Source organism: Fundulus heteroclitus, unplaced genomic scaffold (genome assembly GCF_011125445.2).
Source record: "Fundulus heteroclitus isolate FHET01 unplaced genomic scaffold, MU-UCD_Fhet_4.1 scaffold_114, whole genome shotgun sequence".
NCBI lineage: Eukaryota > Metazoa > Chordata > Actinopteri > Cyprinodontiformes > Fundulidae > Fundulus > Fundulus heteroclitus.
This window is the reverse complement of record NW_023396527.1, coordinates 224,817-231,858: the sequence shown is the minus strand read 5'-3', so window position 1 is coordinate 231,858 and position 7,042 is coordinate 224,817. Positions and strand designations below refer to the sequence as shown.

The following is a 7,042-nucleotide window of genomic DNA, read 5'->3' as shown; positions in this document are numbered from 1 at the left end:
TACAGGATGGGTGAATGGAACGTTTTTCGTTTTGAACAAACAACTCCCCTTTTAAACTATTACATGAGGTCCTTTTACCTTTATTTATTCATCTTTTAGCCAGTTGCTAAGGCAAACTAACTGGTTAACATTTTCTGAATGTAAAGCGGACCGTTTCTTCTGAACAATATGGCGAGCGACTGAAAAGAGTCGTTCGCAAGGAACCGTGGATGCAGGAGTTGCTAGATATTTGCGGGCAAGCCGCGCCAGCTTGTCATGTGCTCCTGAATGAGCAGCCCACCACTGCATGGGGCAGTCCTCCATATTTATGCTTGGCTCTGCCCTGTACCTGTGTCTGTCTCTGTCAGGTTGCGCCTCTTCATCTGACTCTGAATCTGAGCGCATCTGTAGAAGGTGAATTTTCTTCTTGGGTGGTCCATCTTGAGAAGTCAGCAGAGACCTTCTGGGTGAATGTTCATGAAGCATGCCTCCAAGCGAGGTCCACACCTCTTCCCTTTCACTCTTGGGCAGACTCTTCAAGTCTTTAAAACGTGGATCCAGAGCCGTTGCAAGCTTGAGCCATGCATTGTTAGAATTCTCTTGGCGGGAGGCAAGGTCTTCCATGAAGCTTGTCTTAAAGCTCGCCACATATGCAGGGTCTTCTTCAGAGACCTTCATCACTTGACGCAGGTGGCGGAGGGCAGGCAGTACTACTGAACAGGAGATATAGGCCTCTCCACCCAGAATCTCAGTTACATACCTGCAGTAAAATAACACACACACACACACACACACACACACACACACACACACACACACACACACACACACACACACATAAGATATTTGAACACCAGTTGGTATGCTGGTAAATCAGTTAAACATTTAATAGGAGCTTGATCAGTTCAATTTCATTTTCAATTTGCACATTATATGTGCATTCCTTACCTGCAGGGCTCTAGAAGAGTGCTCAGTCTCTGCAGTTTGTCCCATTCTGGTGGCGTCAGCATAACCAGTTTGTGGCGTTGTTGGTCCAGGGTTGCTTTAATGGGGAACCGCGAGCGAGCTATTTTTAGAAACGTAACGTCACGATAACGTCACATCACGTGGTACGCAGTGGGGCAAACAGTGGGGCCGCTGTTTTGCTTTAAAAGAGACGTGCGTTAGCCTAGGTTTTACTCGTTAAAACGACTGCTTTTTCCAAATCTAAGACCACGGTTTTTAAACATTGTTGCTATGGAACGTGCAACAGCGACTCGAGTTACGCTGATCGGCCGCATATGAAGGATGTTTTCTTCATTACTTTCCCGAAATTCAAGAGTGCCAAGGAGAAATGTGTGCGCTTGGTACACCGATGCGGTCGGCCTACATATGTAGCAAGCATTTTGTCGGAGGAAAGGGCACAACCGAAGAACATCCTGACCCAATTCCAGCGACATCAAGTCAAGGTAAGAGTATTTTGGTGACCGATATGTTAATAAAGTAGCGCCTGCTACCATGATAGCATATAGGCTATCATGGTAGCAGGCGCTAACATGATACCCTGCTACCAGGATAGCCTACTAAAAAACATTTCAAATGAGACAAACATTAAACATATACCGATTCCTGGACGGTGATTAAAAACAAACAAACAAAAAAAATGGCCGACGCCGCCATGATCGCCGCGCAGGGAAAAAAAAAACAAAGCTTACCGTTCAATCGACTCGGCCCGTTTTCCGGTGTTTTTAAGCCCTCATCGTTTGAGCTGAAGGTTGGTGTGTTCTTCGACAGTGCGACCAGTAAACCATGCGCCTGGGACACCGTCTTGGGAAAGTTTAATGGCTGCAAAGTCGGTCATATCGCTGGTTCTGTTGCGCGTGTAATAACTGGCTGCTACGGGCGTTCTGTAACTGTCTGCCCTACCTAAGCGGCAAAAGGGGCGTTGCTCTTGAGACGGTGACGTCACGTGCGCGGTACCCCATTGCTGCATGATTGCGGTTCAGGCGCTTGATCATTTCCAGCGTGGAATTCCACGGCGTTGGCACGTCTTGGATCAGTGGCTCCTGCTGCTGTCCCAGGGCCGCTTGCTGTGCTTTAAGCTCCATGCTGTTGGCTGCGCTGTGTCTGAAGTGACCCACAATTTTGCGACACTTGGCCAATACATTTGTAAATCCACTATCGGAGAGGCTCACGTTGATGCTTCTCTGCAGCATGTGAGCGATGCAGGGCATGTGCTCATATGGCAGCAGTTTAGCCGCAGCTGTCATATTACGTGCACTGTCCGTCCCTATTGTTGTGATTTTTCCTTCTATTTTCCACTTGTGTGCCACGGTTTGAAACTGTTGAGCACATGCCTCTGCGAAGTGACGCTCTTCTGATTTAATTACGGTTAAAGCAAACGACTTCAGTTCCCAGGTTTCACTGATGTGATGCGCAGTCACTCCCAGATAATTATTGTTACTCACGGAGGTCCAGTGGTCTCCTGTCAAAGCAACATGTTCCGCTGAAGCCAAATCCTCTTCCTTCGTTTTCATTTTAGCCTCATAAAGTTCGTTGATTTTAGTCATCACTGTGCCTCTCGACGGTGGCTTGTAGAATGCATCTAAAGTTGCCACTTTCAAAACTTCTGCGAGGCCCGTGTCCTCGACAATTTTAATCGGTCTACAGTCCTCTGCTATCCATCTGGCAATTTTGTCGGTCAGCTTCTCAGACGTAGACTTACTTAAGGCCCTGCGCTCGGTGAGGGTGACGCATGCCAGGCGTAACACCTGAAGTCGAAGCCCCAACAAATGTATGCTTGGCGTTAAGATGATATTTAAGGCTCGAGGTGCTTAGGTGAAACGAAAAGTCCTTCTTGCAGTGTGAGCAAACCACAACATGTTTATTTATTGTTCCGTCTTTGTTTTTATACTCGAATTGTCCATCCAGCGGTCCAACGGGTTCTTCTGATTTCTCCATCTCGCTCATGTCGGACAATTGAATTGTGGGTAAAAAAGGGCGGGACTGCGTTAATGCGTTAAAAAAAATTGCGTTAATTCCGGAAATTAATCATCTCGCGTTAACGCGTTAATTTTGACAGCCCTAATATTTATACATCAATCTTTAAATAATGTAGTCATTATTAAACATTTTAACTGAATAATTAAATTAAATTTCCACAACAGAATGACACTAAAGTTACCGGTGATCATTTCTAGGGTGAAACTGTCAGTTCCTGAGGTTCAGTTTTCTCTTCACTGCTGATCAAATTTTTTTCTCTAAACTGAATCTTTCCCATCGTTGTAACATTGTAAAGATCTAGTTGTTGATAAAGCATGTAATGTGTTTCAGTGTTGGCTGCAGATGTTAAAGAAGAGGCTCCTGAAGAACAGAGTCCTGAGGGGGAGCAGCAGGAGTCAGAGCCCCTCCACATAAAGGAGGAACAGGAGGAACCCGGGGCCCGTCAGGAAGGAGAGCAGCTCCTTGTGAAGGAGGAGACTGATAGCAGGTTTCCATTAACTGCTGCTCCTATCAACAGTAAGGATTTATTTAGTTTGTTTCTGTGTCCTGTGTTGTAGCTAAAGTCCAAAACTCTCTGGATTGAGTGGCATCCAATCAGACAAAACTATAAAGATTAACCTGTGTCACTGTTATTAAAATGTTATTTAAATGCAAAACACAATAGGATTAATTTATGTCGTAATGTAGGAAATTTTATACATTGCCCGAATCCACACTGCATACATCTAATCCTACCAGAAAGATAGTAATTAGAGGCACACACATTGAAGAGGTGAATAAGTGATTCAAGCTGTGTGGTAATCAGGTAATTATTTTAGTGCCACAGTGTCAGAAAAATATGAGAATGTTAAAACCTATATTTACACTATCTTTATATCCCCTTTGTAATCCAGGGAGGAAACACCATCAGCTTTGCACGTTATACATCTGCATTGTGAAAATGGAGCAGGTCTCCTCTCTGCTCTCTTTGCTCTGACTGAATGCAGGTTTTTCAAGGCAAGGCAAATTTATTTGTATAGCACATTTCAGCAAAGAGACAATGCAAAGTGCTTTACATGATTAAAATACAGGTAAATAAAACAGAATAAAAGCAAGTAGTAATAAAATGGAGAAACAGAATGGAATAGAAACTAAAACCAAACATTAAAAACAGTTTGACTACAAAGTTGAACTAATAATGTTTCACTAAAACAATCGAAGGCAATCCTGAACAAATATGTTTATAATCTTGATTTAAAGGAACTCAGGCTTTCAGCACTTTTACAGTTTTCTGGAAGTTTGTTCCAGATCAGTGGAGCATAGGAACTAAATGCAAACTAAATGAACTAAATTCTCCATGTCTGGTTCTGGTTCTGGTTCTGCAGAGCAGGCTGGAGCCAGAAGACCTGAGTGGTCTGGAGGGTTGATGCCCTGATAAAAAGTCTGTGATGTATTTAGGCGCTAATTCAGGGATTTATAGACTAACAGAAGGATTTTAAAGTATATTCTCTGAGATACAAGGAGCCAGTGTAAGGACTTTAGAACTGGGGTGATGTGCTCTACTTTCTTAGTCTTAGTGAGGATGCAGGCAGCAGCGTTCTGAATCAGCTGCAGCTGTTTGATACACTTTTTAGGCAGACCTGTGAAAACACCGTTGCAGTGATCAGTTCTACTAAAGATAAACGCATGGATTATTTTTTCCAGATCCTGCTGAGACATCAGTCCTTTAATCCTGGAAATGTTCTTCAGGTGATAGAAAGCCAACCTTGTAATTGTCTTTAGATGCTTTTGGAGGTTCAGGTCTGAGTCCATCACTACAACCAGATTTCAGGCCTGATCAGTGGTTTTTAGCTGAAGCAGCTGAATCTGTGTGCTAACTTTTGATCTCTATTGGTCCAAAGATTATTACTTCAGTTTTTTTATTCAATTGAAGAAAATTTTGGGATTTTTTTCAGGATGAGACAGCTGCCTGTGCCTGTGAGGCAGCGCTGAGGGAAGTAGGGAGGGACTCACTGTTCTGAGAGAATGACAATAGACCCACTCAGTTTTTAGTGGTCCTTAATATTAATGATGTCACTCTAAATGTAACTTTTCCTTTAAATTCTACATTGAAAACCTTCTTTGTCCTTGGCCAATCGGTGAAAAGGGTCTGTTCATGTGACATTATGAGACAGTAGAGATGAAAAAGTCACACTGCTACTGAAAAAACTATAATCTAAATGCTCAGAAAGGCGGTGGATCCGAGTAGAGCCGGGCAAATGGAACCATTTTTTTCAATCATCCTTTGTTCTTGAGCTTCTTATTTTATCTTTAATCTCAATTAAATCCACAAATAAAACAAATTGAAAATCGGTCTTATTTTGAACACGATGGGCTAGGCTGAACAGTTGCTCTGTGACCACTCCTACAGTGCTGCAAAACGATCTGTATAAAATCCCAAAATCCAAAAAAATGTTGCCAATCTGTCTTTTTTTAACTAGAAAAATAGCTGTGGGTGGGTTAACAGTTTCACGTCATTTGGTGAGTTTTTAGAAGGAATTAATCAGAAGATTATATCAAAACACTGTAGTTGTCATGTTGTGGCAGAATAGTCAAAACTTCTACATTTAAATAAAAAGACGTCTCCTTGCACTCATTTTATTACTGTATTTTTCGGACTATAAAGGACACTGAAAGTCCCTTAAATTTTCTCAAAAATGGATAGTGCGCCTTATAATCCGGTGCGCCTTATATGTGATTAAAGTTGTGCTTATTGACTGATCTTATGTACAATTGACTCAAAAATCTGTTAAACTGTGTAAGTAAGACCTTGGTTTGCAACAAAGCCGCTCCACTCAATAGATATTCAGAGCATTACGGTACACTTTGTCACTACCTGATCCAACCCCTGAGCTGTCTGCAAGCAGGGTCCGAACTTAAAGGCATACTATGCAACATTTTTCAGTTAATTAATGTGTTCCATACCGTTTTGGATGATTAAATGAGTCATTTCAGGTCAAACAAAGGTTTTCTCGGCCGCCCTGGGGGTCTGTGGGGGAAATACCGCACTTGCAATTGCAAGAGCTCACGGCCCGCACACACAGAAGTCTCGCTTTACGGCGAGAACTCCATGTGTTTTTGCCCTGCCATTCACTATATGCACGCGCGAAAGCAACAACAAAGAACCGCGTGTTAACGTCAAATTAACATGCAATCATATCGAGTTTTATTATTATTATTATTATTATTATTTTTTTTTTTTTATGTTGGCGAGACGCTACCGGCGCGGCTTGGCGAGGCGGTGGCGGTAGCGTCTCGCCAACATAAAAAAAAAAAAAAAAAAAAAAATAATAATAATAATAATAAAACTGGCGAGGCGGCCATGGCCGCAGCTTGGTGAGGCGGCCGCCGCCTCGCCAAGATAGCGCTGCGGGAAGCTTGATGTTCATACCTTCACTGTGTTAGTCATTGTTTGTAGTGCCGTTTTTTCCACTTTTCGTTGCGTTCGCCTGTCTGCTAAGCTCAAAACAACCGCGCCTGACTTGACGGGGAAACCAGAACAGCTGAGCATCTTTACAACAGTGCACTTTTACTTTCGCCCTCTGGGGGGAGCCTCGCTGGAAAATCAACCCCGGTTGCATAGTATACCTTTAACATAGTATACCTTTAACTCGCCAGACACCAAATGCGAGTAAATTTCCCGTTTGGCGAGCGAATTTCAGAGGGCTAGCTGCCACATGGCGAGTAAATAATTGTACTAAATAAATTGTGTTTTTCAGTCATTGGGTAGATTCTTCTGTATTTTTCAATTCATATGACAAAAAACACACGTACGCAAACACTCACATGTGACGTGAGAACGACAGGATCTGGGCTGCAGATGATCCGTTCACAGCTCTGTCCATCCAGAGCTCAGTCTAGACCCGCCTTCTGCGGAGCTGGTTCTGCTTCTTTCACTGCTTCTTTCTGCTGCAGTTAACAGAGTAGCAGGAAGAGCGATCAGAGTCATGATTTTTTGGTCTCAACCAGCGGTGAAAGTGCGAAGCAGGAGGCGAAGGGGGTAGAGTGGCTCCCAGATAAAGCCTTCATTCAGAACCAGTCATGGCTGCATGCTGGATCAGAA

The 7,042-nt window shown here is 43.1% G+C and overlaps 1 long non-coding RNA gene across 1 annotated transcript; it reads right to left on the bottom strand.

Moving 5' to 3' along the window:
- Positions 1-579: 579 nt before the first annotated feature.
- On the bottom strand, positions 580-1,059 carry LOC118558250. The gene is made up of 2 exons (XR_004928259.1): positions 928-1,059; positions 580-739 (listed from the first exon to the last, which is right to left on the bottom strand). It is a non-coding gene; the product is annotated as an uncharacterized LOC118558250 (long non-coding RNA).
- Between the last annotated feature and the right edge of the window lie 5,983 nt (positions 1,060-7,042).